Raw genomic sequence first — 16,316 nt, forward strand, 5'->3', positions numbered from 1 at the left:
TAAGAATGACCCCTGAATCAGAAAGGCCGTAGAATAAATAGTTGAAATTATTAAAAAAAAATTTAGCATAAAGAGCAAAGTATTTATCTCCTCCTAAATACCTCGCTCTTTATGCTAGAGTATTTTTAGAACCCCTCATATGCGTAATAATCTCTGTTCGTTTTAAGTTTTAATGCTTCTCCTTACTTTCAATTGAAAAAACTTTTTCATGTTTACATTTTCATTGTTTTTTTTTATAGTAATGCTTGAAAGTCCTGCGCCCTTTTCATAGAATTTCTCTTCCCCCATGAAATATTCCTCCAAGGAAAGATCCTCCCATATAGCCCCCTCCCCTGAACCCCACACCCAAACCAAAAAAATCCCCCTGATAACGTTGGTACACTTCCCAGTAACCATTACTGTATGTAAACATTGGTCAAAGTTTGTAACTTGCAGCCCCTTCCCCAGGGACTGTGGGGGGTAAGTCATCCCCAAAGACATAGTTATTATGGTTTTCGACTATTTGGAACAAAATGGCTATCTCAAAATTTTGATCCGTTGACTTTGGGGAAAAAATGAGCGTGGGAGGGGGCCTAGGTGCCCTCCAATTTTTTTGGTCACTTAAAAAGGGCACTAGAACTTTTCATTTCCGTTAGAATGAGCCCTTTTGCAACACTCTAGGACCACTTGGTCAATACGATGAACCCTGGGAAAAAAAAAAAAATATAAAAAAATAAACACGCACCCGTGATTTGTCTTCTGGCAAAAAATACGAAATTCCACATTTTTGTAGATTGGACCTTGAAATTTTTTCTATAGGGTTCTCTGATATGCTGAATGCGATGGTGTAATTTTCGTTAAGATCCTATGACTTTTAGGGGGTGTTACCCCGTATTTTCCAAAATGAGACAAATTTTCTCAGGCTCGTAACTTTTGATGGGTAAGACTAAACTTGATGAAACTTATATATTTATAATCAGCATAAAAATCCGATTCTTTTGATATATCTTTTAGCATCGAAATTCCGTTTTTTAGAGTTTTGTTTACTATTGAGCCGGGTCGCTCCTTACTACAGTTTGTTACCACAAACTGTTTGATTTAGTTCATATTTTAGTCTGGTTTATGCAAACAAATTTGGGCTATTTATTTGCACATTAGGGGGAGGGGGATATGGCATGGCATATCTTAAATACAGCAATGGTTAGTTTACATACTTAATATATTACCTTAAACCTTAAATTGCAGCTTGGAGCAATCTAAGGATTTGCTATGCTATGTTTTACTCCTACCCACCCCCTAATGTGCAAATATATAGAGCCTAAATTTGTTTCTAAACTATTATATATTCATTATATTTTTTTTTCATTAGCCTTAATCAACTGTTTTCAGCTCCACAACTTTGCTTAATATGAGGTTTGAAAGATCTGCAAATACATTTCTTAACTTTGAAAAAAAAAAAACCATTGATATGGCTTAAAATGCTACTCAGATAATAGGAACTGTATTTTCAGAACTAAAATACAGAAAAAGAAACTAAGAACTGAAAATTTGGGTAAATGTCGTTTTGTCAAAATTCTAATAGGGCTAGGTCTTGCTCTAGTCTGTAGACCTATACCTTAAAGTATCAAAACTTCAATGCTCATCAAGTAGGCACATTTCTAAGACTTAAATGTTAGAAGAGGTTAACATAAAAGCTTGACAACACCTTCCTACAGAATATTTTTGACCCTGGATTTATTATTGAAAGTTTCTTGTTCTTCACCTAACACCATTCCAAGATAGCAAAATGCAGCTAAACTAGAATTTACAATAACATTTAATGGTTCCCCCAAATTAAATAGCCAATACATTTCTTTTAAATTCTTGCAAACCCTAAACTAAATATTGGAATTAGCAAAGCTATGAGGCTATATAAAAACTTTCTTTGACGTTTTCTGTGCTAGGGTATAGATCTCTTTCTGAAAGTATAATTTTTATTATTTTATATACAGCTTGTCCAAGGTAATGTTTAGGCTCTAGAAACATTGTTATGTTTTACTTTCTGAGTAGCTTCACAACTTTGCTCAATCCCAATTTATAAGGTTTTAAATATATGCAAGTACATTTCCTAAATTTTGAAGGAAAAAACCATTGATATGGCTCAGAATTCTACTCAAATAACAGGAATTGCATTTTCAGAACTAACAGCAGAGAAAAAGCAACTGGTAACTGAAAATTAAGGTAAAATGTTGTTTTGTCAAAATTTCAATAGGTATAGACCTGTCATGGAGGCAAATTTAAGGATCGTCTAAAGGGAGGAGTGGAGGCGGGTACTTTAAATACCTTCCCAGGACATACTTTAGCATGTAGACTAGGCCACAAAAGTTTCATTTTTCCTAGCCTAATCCCTTTCCAATATAGCAAGAAGTAACTAAAATACCATTTTACCCTGAAAACAATTTTGTTGTAGTTCATTCAAGCAGAAGATCTATTTTGAAAGGTTGCAAAATAGATCAGGTTGCAATATATAACACTCATTTTTTTTTAAGGTCAAGACCCTCTAGAGAGAGAGGGGGTGGAAGTAGGTACTTACTTGCAAGAAGTCATAAACTAGAATTATACTTGGAAAACCACTAATATAGTCCTTCGAATTATCTATTTTCTTTGTAACACTGAATTACAAATGTTATACTTACAAAAAAAGATTATTACGGATAAGTAAAGATTTTAATCATGGCCCCTGTTTATCTACTATAGATTGATCAAAGTGAGGTGCTGTTGTATCAGGGAATAATCAGTGCAGTGTTACGAGATTAGACGAAGAGGATTATGCTTCCTTGAGCCCAAAATCATGCTTTTTTGGACAGATTTATGCTACGCTTCTGTATTTTCCCAGATTTCCCGAAAAAGTTGATCAGTTAAGACAAATCGAATTCTGTCTTATCTTAATAAAGGTTCTGTAAGGCATTGTCCTAATTGGTGTAGTAATGCCAAGTTCACACGCATAGGATTTTGGAAAAATCCTTTAAGGATTTGGTCATAATGGCCAAATACTTAAGCCGAATCCTTAAAGGGCGAAAGGATTTTTAGCTTGAAATTATTTCAAGCTCTGAGCAAAATCCTTACAAGTAATAAGCTAGAGCCTTAAAGTTTTTTCTAATGCATACGCTTTTTTAAGAAGAAATAGTTTTAAATCACCTTTGCCCTGTGTTTGTTTACTTGTCCAATGGGATTTTTACTAATCGAGGTTTAACCCCTAAAAGATAGCAACAAACACTTGTATGGCCACGTGTCACTTAAAACGGCAAGATTAATCACGAGAATAACAACATTAGTCACATGTAATTATTGCTTTAATGCTATGTGAAGTTCTGACAAGGAAGAGGCTGGGACTTCGGGCCTGTTTCTAATTTTACAGGCAAATACACCTTCAGCAATTATTTCAGAGCTGGGTAGCCTAATACAATTTGTGTGCCCAGAAGTTTAATTGTAAGATTTCAAATTGTGGTTGTCATTTGCCTTTCAGTCATTCCATTCAAGATGCTTTGGATATTTTTTATTGTGATAAATTGTCTTAATGCTCTGAAAAGGGAAAACTATTTCAATTGCATAGGATAGGAAAATTTTGGTAGGCTAATTTATTCAAAGTCCTAAATTAGCCAGGGAAGTGTTTTTTTTTTTTCACTAAAAAATCACCACGTTCTTTGAACTACAATTATATAGCCCTGTTTTTGGCCCCCTTGAGCCAGTATCCAGTTCCTGATTGTCATTTACACTAAATTTCACTTTTTCTGTTACCTATATATGTTTGCACCAGTTTTACCATTGGGTAAAACTGGTACAAACAGTATTTCTGGCTCTCATATAAAGTGAATATACCACTTGATGCCTTTTTTAATGCTGTTTACAAATATAATAATCGCTTCTACCACAAATTCAGATTTAAGCACTTTTTGACCTCTTAAAAATGACCTATATATGGGGTCATTACAAATCTGTAATAGTTTAGAAACAAATTTGGGCTATATATTTGCACATCAGGGGGTGGGTAAAGTATAGCATATATTAAATATGTAAACTAACCATTGCTGGATTTTTTTTATGTGTGTGCTGTTGCACTGGTGATTTCTCTTCTCATTAAAATTTGATGTGCATAAACACATTAAAAAAAAAACAGCAATGGTTAGTTTACGTATATAATATATGCTATGCTTTACCCACCACCCCCCACCTTGATGTGCAAATATATAGCCCAAATTTGTTTCTAAACTATTACAGATTTGTAATGACCCCATTTATAGGTCATTTTTAAGAGGTCAAGAGGTGAAAAAGTGCTTAAATCTGAATTTGCAGTAGAAGCAATTATTACATTTGTAAAGAACATAAAAAAAGGCATCAAGTGGTATATTCACTTTATATGAAAGCCAGTAATACTGTTTGCACCAGTTTTACCCTCATTTCTTGTTAATATTACTAAGGGGTCATAGTTAAGCACTAGAGAAGTCATTGTTAAATAACATATGCTTATGTATATATAGCTTTTTGCTACTTATTCTTCTCTGGTTATATAATGCTTGATGTGGTATAAGCCAAGAGAAGGACCTGTAGACCTATAGAAGAAAACCTGTTAAAAAAGATGATTCTTTGTAATTTACATAGTAATTATAGTTTTCTACATGCACATTCTACATGCAGCCCTGCTCTACTTTAGCCCCAACCCTCCTAATATGGAAATCTATAGCTGAAATTACATATTTTCTATTGATTCTGCCAATCTATCCCTCAACCCTAGTAGCTGTTAATTGAGGCAACTGTGGCAAAACAAGAACTGGAAAAACCAGTAAAAGGTGGCAGAAAACATTGGAAATATATAATTTGGGCTATATATTTGCAAATTAGGCATGTTAGGGGTGAATTTTCTAAAATCCTTAAATTGCAGCTTGGAGCGATATAAGGATTATCCATCCTTGTGATGCTCCATGAGAAAAAAAAGAATTCGTTTGGTGTAGATTGTGGCTGTTAGATTAGACTCTTGTGGAGGACTCTGCAGCTTCCCAATTGTAAAGGAACTCCTGGCAGAGCCATTCCCTATCAAGGTGGGACTTGAACATGTCAATTGAAGTAGCAGAAACTGTTTCTTCAGAGAGCTGGTTCCACATATTGATGATTCTTTGGCTGAAGAAGTGGCTTCTATGTCTACTCGTGGAACGCTGCATGGAGAGCTTCAAAGAATGTCCTCTAGTACCAGAATGCAAGGGCTGTGCAAAGAGACTGGGAAGGGTATTTTTAGAGAGGATTTTTTTGGTTAAAATAGTGTCACCCCTTTTCCGTCGGTATGTCAGCGTCGGCAGCTTCAAACGACGTAGTCTTTCTTCGTATGGAAATTTATTCATGCTGGTAACCATCTTAGTGGCACGACGCTGGACATCCTCAAGCAACTTCCTATCTTTTTTGAAGAAAGGGGCTGCCAATGACATTCCAACCTCCAGGCGTGGACGTACAAGCGCCTTATATAACTTCATAAGAACTCTAGGGTGTCGGCTGGAGATGGTTCTTTTTATGATACCGAGGGTTTTATTTGCAGAAGATGAAACAGACTTAGCATGGCTGCTAAACTATAATTGGTGATCTACAATAACCCCAAGATCACTTTCATCGGAAACAGCAGAAAGGAAGTTGTCTTGAAGGAAATACTTATGATGCTTGTTATTTTTGCCAAAATGAATTACATGGCATTTGTCAACATTGAAAGTCAGAAGCCACATGTTAGCCCATCTTTCTAGACTATCAAGATCTACAGTTGTGGGAAAAGAGAAATGAGGAGTTCCTTGCAAATCAAAAACTCTGACACTCTGTGATCTTACAGAAAGGAAGCCCATAATCCACTGTACAACACCTTCGTTGACACCTGCAGCCCTCAATTTGATTATGAGGAATTCATGACAAACTTTGTCGAATGCTTTGGACAGATAACGAAGAATCATGTCGATAGGAAAACCCTCATCAAGCAGTGTAGTCACTAATTCATATGTTTGGATAAGGTTACTGTCCACAGATCTACCAGATCTGAAACCATGTTGTGAATTCGTTTGGTGTAGATTGTGGCTGTTAGATTAGACTCTTGTGGAGGACTCAACAGCTTCCCAATTGTAAAGGAACTCCTGGCAGAGCCATTCCCTATCAAGGTGGGACTTGAACATGTCAATTGAAGTAGCAGAAACTGTTTCTTCAGAGAGCTGGTTCCACATAATGATGATTCTTTGGCTGAAGAAGTGGCTTCTATGTCTACTCGTGGAACGCTGCATGGAGAGCTTCAAAGAATGTCCTCTAGTACCAGAATGCAAGGGCTGTGCAAAGAGACTGGGAAGGGTATTTTTAGAGAGGATTTTTTTGGTTAAAATAATGTCACCCCTTTTCCGTCGGTATGTCAGCGTCGGCAGCTTCAAACGACGTAGTCTTTCTTCGTATGAAAATTTATTCATGTTGATAACCATCTTAGTGGCACGACGCTGGACATCCTCAAGCAACTTCCTATTTCTTTTTAAGAAAGGGGCTGCCAATGACATTCCAACCTCCAGGCGTGGACGTACAAGCGCCTTATATAACTTCATAAGAACTCTAGGGTGTCGGCTGGAGATGGTTCTTTTTATGATACCGAGGGTTTTATTTGCAGAAGATGCAACAGACTTAGCATGGCTGCTAAACTTTAATTGGTGATCTACAATAGCCCCAAGATCACTTTCATCGGAAACAGCAGAAAGGAAGTTGTCTTGAAGGAAATACTTATGATGCTTGTTATTTTTGCCAAAATGAATTACATGGCATTTGTCAACATTGAAAGTCAGAAGCCACATGTTAGCCCATCTTTCTAGACTATCAAGATCTGTTTGAATTGATTGCTGGTCAGAGGGAGTAGCCGCTTTTCCAACTAGTTTTGAGTCATCAGCGTAAAGGATAATAAGATTTGAAAGAAGGGTGGGTAATTCGTTAACATAGAAGTTGAAAAGTGTTGGTACAAGAATAGTGCCCTGGGGCACGCCACTTTATACAGTTGTGGGAAAAGAGAAATGAGGAGTTCCTTGCAAATCAAAAACTCTGATACTCTGTGATCTTTCAGAAAGGAAGCCCATAATCCACTGTACAACACCTTCGTTGACACCTGCAGCCCTCAATTTGATTATGAGGAATTCATGACAAACTTTGTCAAATGCTTTGGACAGATCAAGAAGAATCATGTCGACAGGAAAACCCTCATCAAGCAGTGTAGTCACTAATTCATATGTTTGGATAAGGTTAGTGTCCACAGATCTACCAGATCTGAAACCATGTTGTGATGTGGAAAGGATATTTTTGACCTCAAGATGTTCAATTAGAGCTTTATTAACAAATCTCTCAAGCACATTAACAACTGCAGAGGTGATACTTATGGGACGATAATTCTCTGCTGAGTCTCTTCGTCCCTTTTTATGGATCGGGGTTATATAAGATGTTTTCCAATCATGCGGTAGTTCCCCATTTTGAAGAGATAACCGGAAGAGCATGCACAGGGGGTATCTGAGAGCTTTTCGACACTCCCTAAGAAGACGTGGATGAACACCGTCTGGTCCCTTTGACTTATTTACATCAAGCTTCTCAAGGCTATTGAAAACCATTAATTCACCTACTGACAGATCAGGCACAGGGAAAAGCACTTCATACAATGGAGGATTTGGCGAGGAGGTGCCTGAATTTTGGGTAAAGGCAGATGCAAATTGTGCATTTAGAATGTCAGCCTTATCTATTGGAGATGAGTGTAATACACTGTGGTCAACAAGGTCAGGAATAGTATGATGATTTGGGTTTTTAGAAGAGACATGTCTCCAAAAAGATTTTGGGTTTAACTTGATCTCAGAAGCCAAATTTTCCTCGTAGGCAGATTTCAGTTTTTTTTACAGAATCTGTTACACGATTCCTTGCTGCCTTATAAAATGAAAGGGTCTCCTGGTTCTTCTTCTTCATATACCGTTTCCAAGCTCTAGATTTCTGGTTAATCAGCTTCTTAACTTCCTTAGTGAGGAAGGGAAGTGTTTTGGGCTGTTTCCTAAAAATAACCCTGGAATGTTTCTTTTCAAGAGCAAGAAGAGTTTTTTTTTAAATTTAGCCACGACTCATTGATGTCACTGGTGATAAGCATTGACCAGTTTGCAGATGAAAGTTCCTGCTGTATTGCCTCATAGTCGGTGAAAGTCTGAGGACGAAATTTAGGTTGAGGACGACTATTTAGGGACAACACAGACAGAATAACTAGGTTGTCACTACTAGCAATTGGCGGTAAATAATCATTACGAATGAGGGAATCAGTATCACGCAAAATGACAAGGTCTAACAGCGAGGGATTCTGATCAGCTCTATAGCGTGTAGGCTTATCAATAGTCTGATGAAGAAAATTATTTGATAGGCAAGATAAAAAAGGTGAGTCTCTACTATTAGATGAAATATGTCCAGTTCCTTCAACCCACTCAATTGCAGGAAAATTAAAATCTCCAGTGATTTTTAACTCAAATGAGCTAGGAAGGGAAATTGAAGATGTCATTTCACCAATGATAGTTTTGAGGGCCAATTCACTATCTTCAAGGGAAGGAGCACTTGGACTTCGATAAACGCACCCAAGACGCAAATTTTTATTAGCAATGGAGATATCAAGCCTAACACTTTCTATCAAAGATATATCAAGCATAGTAGGATTTACAATACTAACCTGGATACCATCTCTTACATAAACACCAACTCCTCTTCGACGATTTGAGTGCTCCAGGTTGCTAAATAGTTGATATCCCGAGATCTGTAGGGATGTTTCAGTAACCGCCAAAAAACTATGTTTCGGTAACAATCAACAAAACTCGCAATATCTGCTGCTTCCTCCCTAAGAAGCACTCCGGATTCTAGAAGCTTATTTGTCAGACAGTCAACATTGCTTGAAAGAACACGGAAAGTATTTTCAGAAAGGGGCTTCTGACTCGGTAAATTTGGCTGTTGAGACTCAGAGGTAATATCAGATATAGTACTTGAAAAACTTGAATCCGCTGAATTCTGACATGACAAGAGCAAATTATTAGATATAACATTTGAATTAACATTAGCAGAAATAGCTCTTAAATTGACATGGGAAACATTTGAAGAAGGATTGGATGAAGCTTCACAAGAAATATTAACTGACGATTTATCAAAACGAAGCACTGGGGAAACAAAACTATTCACATGAGGATGTGATGATATAACTAGGTTTCCATCGTGGATTGCTTTGGATGGGACCGGGGTGGCGCTTCCCAACTGCGATGAGCAGCCTCGTTTTTTGGAACGATTTGGCCCTTGAAGATCATGAGGTTGGGCACACCTGAGCTTATTCTTCTTTTCAACTCCTCAACTAAAGCCTTCCTCCTGTTTCTCTCTGTCTTGGATGCGTCACCAGGAAATTGTATATCCTCGTGGAGCTCGCGGGAGCGGTTGATGATTGACCTTTTGATGTCCAGGCTTGGGACAGTAAAAAGGACAGGAGGAGGGCGTGCAGATGGCAGAGAGTTAGCAGGGATCGGAAGTCTTCTCACATTATTGATGTGAACGTCTCTGAGCTTATACTTTTGATCAATATAAGACTTGATGAATAGTTGGTCATTGGGTTGCGGAGGGATCCCAAACGCAACAATGTTAAGGGCTCTACGTTGTCTGTCCCTTTCTTCAGAAAAGTGGCGCTGGATCTCACTATCAAGATGCTGGGTAAGATTGGCTTTGATGCTTGTTGTCTGTTTAAGAACTACCGTCTGGACTTCGGAACGCATTTCAGAGAGTGAGGATTTTTCGGACACCCGGGTTTCCAGTGCTGACACTTGTGATTTTATCTCACTGACAGTTTGTGAGATTTAAGCTTTTAATGATGTTTCCAAGTCTTTTAAAGATGCTTGGACAATTTCTTGAAAGGCCGCTTGAGATGGAATTTTATCAATGATCTCATTTTTCATGCTATTTATTGTAGCTTTTACGATATTCTCAACACTAGGATTTGGATTATTAACAGATGTTGATCCGTATTTACATGCTGGGCACTTGATACAAATATCTACACGTCGGGAGATTTTCGTGATAAGCAGATGTTCAGGTTCAGGCATGTCTAGACACTCGGTACATATCCACTTGTCACACCCATCACAAAGAATGGCATAAGAATCATTTTCTAATGCAATATTGCAGGCAAGACAATTGTCGAATCCTTTTTTCGGACTTATATGAGTCCTTTTTGGTCTTCTACTTGATGTGGCCTTAATTTTGCTAGGTGGCGGCATGATATGAGAAAAAATGCGGGGGAAAAAAGCTTTCAGCCAACAGATATCAATTTATCACGGGGTTTTCAGAACTTGGGGGACCTGTGGGAAGCGCGGATACTCATATCGCCTATCCCCAGCAGTTTAAGGATGGATATCCCGCCGGTACCAATACGGCTCTTCGTGTTTGTTATCGCTCTCTTCTGCACAGGTTTCCCCAAATGCAGAAGATAAACGATTCAGCTTACGTAATCTGTGGCTTTATCAAAAAACAGATACTTCGCAAATTTAGATCGGCAACACTGTATAGGTAAATAATGAAGAACGGGAAGATGTGCAATTCCCTGGAGAATTGAAAATAAAATGAATTACCCAAAAGTCTAAATATATCAATCACAGCACTGAGGTAGGTCCCCTAAATCAACACCTAGGGTAACACAAGACCAGGGAAAATGCAAAAAACAAAGAAAAACAGTTTTATCTCACAGTTTAAAACATAGCCTATATATCCAGGGTTCAAATTTATGCAGCCACATGGATTTGTTATTGTTGTTCATATTTTGATTTACAAATAAAGTGAATCCTATACCACTTGATGCCTTTTTGTATATTCTTTACAAATATAATAATTGCTTATTTTGCTAGTTCAAGTTTAAGCACTTTTTGACCTTACTTAACCTAACAAATTTTGGCAGTGAAAAACATACATTTTTTGTCAAAAATGACCAAAAACACGTACCTTGATTGAAAATTTGGCATCAAAAAAGAAGAAATACAGCATTCTATTGTAAAATTTATTAATCCAACTTAATTGTGGAACACTTAGACACATCCCTGAAAGTTTCATTTTCATAACCTAAACCCTTTCTGAGATAAGAAGAAGTCAATTAACTAGAATTTTACCATATATATATATATATATATATATATATATATATATATATATATATATATATATATATATATATATATATATATATATATATATATATATATATATATATATATATATATATATATATATATATATATATATATATATATATATATATATATATATATATATATATATATATATATATATATATATATATATATATATATATATATATATATATATATATTTATATATATATATATATATATATATATATATATATATATATATATATATATATATATATATATATATATATATATATATATTTATATATATATATATATATATATATATATATAGATTAGGGGGGGGAGCAGTTGAAGTTCTCTGATACAAACAAATTATAGGTCTATATTAGGATTCAGGATGAAATTAATTTTAAATGTAGGTCTATGTCTAGGCTATTTCATAGCTATCCCATTAGTGATTTAATCATAAAATTTTAGCTTAGAATTTTACTAAAATAACAGGGATTGCATTTTCAGAACTAAAGGCAGAGAAAAAGCAACTGATAACTGAAAATTAAGGTAAAATGTTTGTTTGTCAAAATTTCAATAGGTATAGACCTGTCATGTAGGCAATTTTCAGGGCCCTCTAGAGGGAGAAGGAGTGGAGGTGGGTACTTTAAAATATCTTCCTGGGATATGCTTTAGCCTTTAGACCCATCCAAGAATGTTTCATTTTCCTAAACTAATCTAACCCCTTTTCAAGATAGCAAAAAGTCATCACATAACTAGAATTTTACCTCAAGAATATATATATATATATTCCACATATGTGGTATATATATATATATATATATATATATACACATAGAATATATATATAGAATATATATATATATATAGATTAGGCGGGACCAGTTTAAGTTCTCTGATACAAACAAATGATAGGTCTATATTTGGATTCAAGATGAAATTAATTCTAAATGTATGTCTATGTCTAGGCTATTTCTTAGCTGTCCCATTAGTGATTTAATCATAAAATTTTAAATAGCGTAAACTATTAGAAAAGCTACTTTTTGTTATCTTAGAGAGAGATTAGGAAAAGTAATGGGTAGAGGGAAAAAATAAATCTAAAATTGAGATTGTTTAAATTGAAAATTTAGGGTAAAATAAGAAACAATGGTAATAGGAAATGTGCATTCCCAAGCTCTATTCCTAATAAAACACCTTTCTAACAGATAAAAAACCTTTGTTCTGTTCAACAGAGCCTAGCCTACTTGCCTTTGAAAGCTAGGCCTAGCTCTCTAGAAAACCTTAATATTTTATAAGCACAGACAAGATTATGCTACTTACAAACTCCTAAATCTGAAGTAATCTCCAATATAACTGTATTAGTATGCTCTCTGCATATAATTTTATAAGTCTTGTCAGTATATTCCATCTGAAATTTCTTAACTGAACTTTCAAACTCAATAGACAGTTCAATTGCAAATAGAATTTGAATCCCACCCTCTTCCCAAGGGACTTGATAGGCTTCCTTAGAAATATTAATCATATTTACTCCACTATAAACATAGCTTATCTACAAAACCCATCTCAGGGGAGTCACATGCACATGGTCATCCCATTTTAAAAATATACAACATTGATATCACAATCCTCAAATAATCTTTTTATTTGGGGGTTATAAAGTGCCAGCCCACAGACAAGTAATCCTGAGCATTTGAGGAGATAATCCAACTAACCTCTGATGTCATATGCATCTCAAAAAACGCTTGGATTAATCAGATTAGTAATTGGACAGGTAAACAAACACAGGGTTAAAAAAAAGCTTATTGGGGGAGTGTTATAGAGGGGGGGGGGTTGATAAGTGCTTTAGCACCCTGATGAAAAAAGTAAACAATTACCTTGATTTGATCCTTGTCCTGTGCCCAGAGCTGAGGTAGCCTATCAACCACAGGCTAATTTGTAATCAGAGCCTAAACTTTATTATACTTAAATATAAAAATGCTAAAATTCTAGTTAATTGACTTCTTGCTATCTTGGAAAGGGTTTAGGTTAGCAAAATGAAACTTTCAGGGATGAGTCTACAGGCCATAGTAAAGTGTTGGTATTACCTGAACAACTTTTTGGGGTCATGAAACTATTTTAATAGATGCATGACTTTTTGAACACCTTTTCTCACTTGCAAAACTACTACAAACTCACTGTTATGGAGTTGTCCATAACTTGCTGTTATGGAAATAGATATTAGATAGAGGTTAGGTTTAGTATGTTCCAAAGGCAAATTATTTTAGGCCAATTCTTTCATAAATAATCTTCTCTAAAAACATCCAAAACTTGTGCAAATTGTCTCTAAAAGCCACAGAGCAATTTTCAGCCTTAAAACATTAGCAATTTCAGATTTCCAATCAACAAAAATGGAAATGATTGCAATTCTATGTGTATAAATACAAGAATATTTGGGCCAGAATAACTCCATAATGGTGAGTTTGTGGTATTTTTGCAAAAGAGGGAAGACGTTCAAAAAGTCAAAATTCATCTATTAACAATAGTTTCATGACCCAAAAAAATTGTTCCAGTAATACCAACATTTACTAAAGTATGTCCCTAGAAGGTATTTTAAAGTACCCTCCTCCACTCCTTCTCTCTCTAGAGGGCCCTGAAATTTGCCATCATGACAGGTCTATACCTATTGAAATTTTGACAAAACAACGTTTTTCCTTAATTTTCAGTTATTAGTTGCTTTTTCTCTGGTTTTAGTTCTGAAAATGCAATTCCTGTTATTTGAGTAGAATTTTGAGTCATATCAATGTTTTTTTTTTCAAAATTTGGGAAATGTATTTGCATATCTTGAAAACCTTATAAAATAGAATTGACCAAAGTTATAAAGATGAAAACAATTTTGTTGTACTTCAATTAAGCAGAAGATCTATTTTGCAAGGTTTCACTTTTATAACACACATTTTTAAAGGTCATCAAAGGTCAGGGCCCTTTAGAGAGAGAAGGAGGGGAGGTAGTTGCTCCAAAATACCTTCCCATGACATAGTTTAGTCTGTAGATTCATCCCTGAAAGTTTCATCTTCCTAAGCTTAACCCTTTCTGAGATAGCAAGAAGTCAGTTAACTAGAATTTTACCATAAAAATGATACAACCTCTGTGATTTAACACAATATATATATATATATATATATATATATATATATATATATATATATATATATATATATATATACATATATATATATATATATATCATGAAAAGAGAAATCACCAATGCAACAGCACAAACACATAAAAAAAAAAAAAAAAAAAAAAAAAAAAAACAAACACATGAAAGAGACAGAAGGAGAAAAGGAGAACTGTTTTCCTAAATTAGTGACTAATATAGACCAGCACTTGAATAAGGCCTTAACCCTACTCATCCATACAATCACATAGGTCAAACAGCATAGCCATACACAATCAACCATAAAGAATAATCCATGGACAGGCAGTCATGTCGTCAATAAGTATAAGTCGTCATTTACCAAACCATAGAAACAATAAAGACAAATAATTCAGAGGCAACAACCCAACACAAGGGCTCATCAGGGGAATACACTTGCCTATAGGGTTTTGCCACATTAAATTCTCTACCCAGCCAAGTGTTGTGGCTACCACAGAGTATCCATGGCATCCCCGTGTCAGGTATCACCCCCAAAATACATGCCTATGAAAAAAAAAGAAATGTAAAACAACCAAGTAACACCAAAACAAGCTTATCCTGTTAATACATCCCTCTTTTTAGCAGCCCACGTCCACTCCTTCTCCCTCTAGAGGGCCCTGACCTTTAATGACCTTTAAAAATATGTGTTATAGAAGTAAAACCTTGCAAAATAGATCTTCTGTTTGAATGAAGTACAACAAAATTGTTTTCAGCTTCACAACTTTGCTCAATCCCAATTTATAAAGTTTTAAAGATATGCAAATATATTTCCTAAATTTAGAAAAAAAAAACATTGATATGGCTCAGAATTATTACTTGAATAACACGAATTGCATTTTCAGAACTAAAGGCAGAGAAAAGGCAACTGGTAACTGAAAAGTAAGGTAAAATGTTGTTTTGTCAAAATGTCAATAGGTATAGACCTGTCATGTAGGTGAATTTCAGGGCCCTCTAGAGGGAGAAGGAGTAGAGGTGGGTACTTCAAAATACCTTCCCCAGACATACTTTAGCCTTTAGACCCATCCCTGAAAGTTTCATTTTCCTAACCTATCCCCTTTCCAAGATAGCCAAAAGCCAATCAACTAAAATTTTACCAGATATATATATATATATATATATATATTTATATGTTGTAAAATTCTAGTTGAGTGACTTCTTGCTATCTCAGAAAGGGGCTAGGTTCATAAAGAGTAATCTCAGAAAGGGGCAAGTAATATTAATTTAGTAAAGGCCTGTAGTAGTAAATAATAATAGGCCTATAATGATAAAATATTATACTGGCATGTTAATCAATTGAGAGGGAATAGTCAATCCAGCCTAGTCCCAGTTAAAGATAGGAATGGGGCCACAATTAGTGATAAGGAAAGAGTTAAAGAGATATAGGTGGAGCATTTTGAGACTGTGCTAAACCAAGATACAGTTGCAGAAAAAGATATAGATGAAAATGAAAAAGTTTGTGATACCTTGGGTGTGAAGGAAGATTTGTTTTGTAAGAAAGAATTAGCAACAGTACCACAAGGATTAAAAAATAGGTGCCAATAGTGTGATAAATGAGTTTCTTAAATATGGTGGCTCTGAGGTTAGAAATAAGCTACTAAAGATTATGAATATAATTTTTGAAAAAGGGGAAGTACCTAATGATTTTAGTAAAACCTTAATTAAACCACTGTATAAGAAAGGTGACAAGTGTTACGGGGGGGGGGGGTTTCTTATGTAGTTTGTTCAATTCTTCAAGTTTTACTGGTTGCTTATAAAGTCTACTTGATTTCTTATATTGTTTAAGTTGTTTGTGGTATGGGAGCCTTATAGTTAATGGATATAGATTGGGAGGGTTCTATTGACCAGTCTCTATAACCTTGGAGACGAATTCATCATCATGACGTTTAGGTTTGCCGAGATGGGCAGATTCCCTTGGGAACGTACCAGTAGACAATAGGAACTGTACTTGTACCTTAACTCAAAGACAAACA

The 16,316-nt window shown here is 35.3% G+C and overlaps 2 protein-coding genes across 5 annotated transcripts in view; one reads left to right on the forward strand and one right to left on the reverse strand.

Annotated features, from left to right (window-relative positions):
* Positions 1 to 16,316, reverse strand: part of LOC136025413 (uncharacterized) — a 73,974-nt gene that overhangs the window by 45,925 nt on the left and 11,733 nt on the right. Inside the window, exon 1 of one of the 3 annotated variants that reach the window (XR_010617090.1) lies at positions 2,655 to 2,743. The exons of the other annotated variants lie outside the window; for them this stretch is intronic. The gene's annotated coding sequence lies outside the window, so the exon portion shown is untranslated. Of the gene's footprint in view, positions 1 to 2,654; positions 2,744 to 16,316 lie in introns of those variants that run through there. 3 annotated transcript variants of the gene reach the window in all.
* The window catches only part of LOC136025414 (zinc finger protein 883-like), a 34,231-nt gene continuing 28,468 nt past the window's right edge, over positions 10,554 to 16,316 (forward strand). For both annotated transcript variants that reach the window (XM_065701433.1, XM_065701435.1), the window contains exon 1: positions 10,554 to 10,659. The gene's annotated coding sequence lies outside the window, so the exon portion shown is untranslated. The remainder of the gene's footprint in view (positions 10,660 to 16,316) is intronic.

The sequence above is a fragment of the Artemia franciscana genome, chromosome 3 (genome assembly GCF_032884065.1).
Source record: "Artemia franciscana chromosome 3, ASM3288406v1, whole genome shotgun sequence".
NCBI classification, from domain to species: Eukaryota; Metazoa; Arthropoda; class Branchiopoda; order Anostraca; family Artemiidae; genus Artemia; species Artemia franciscana.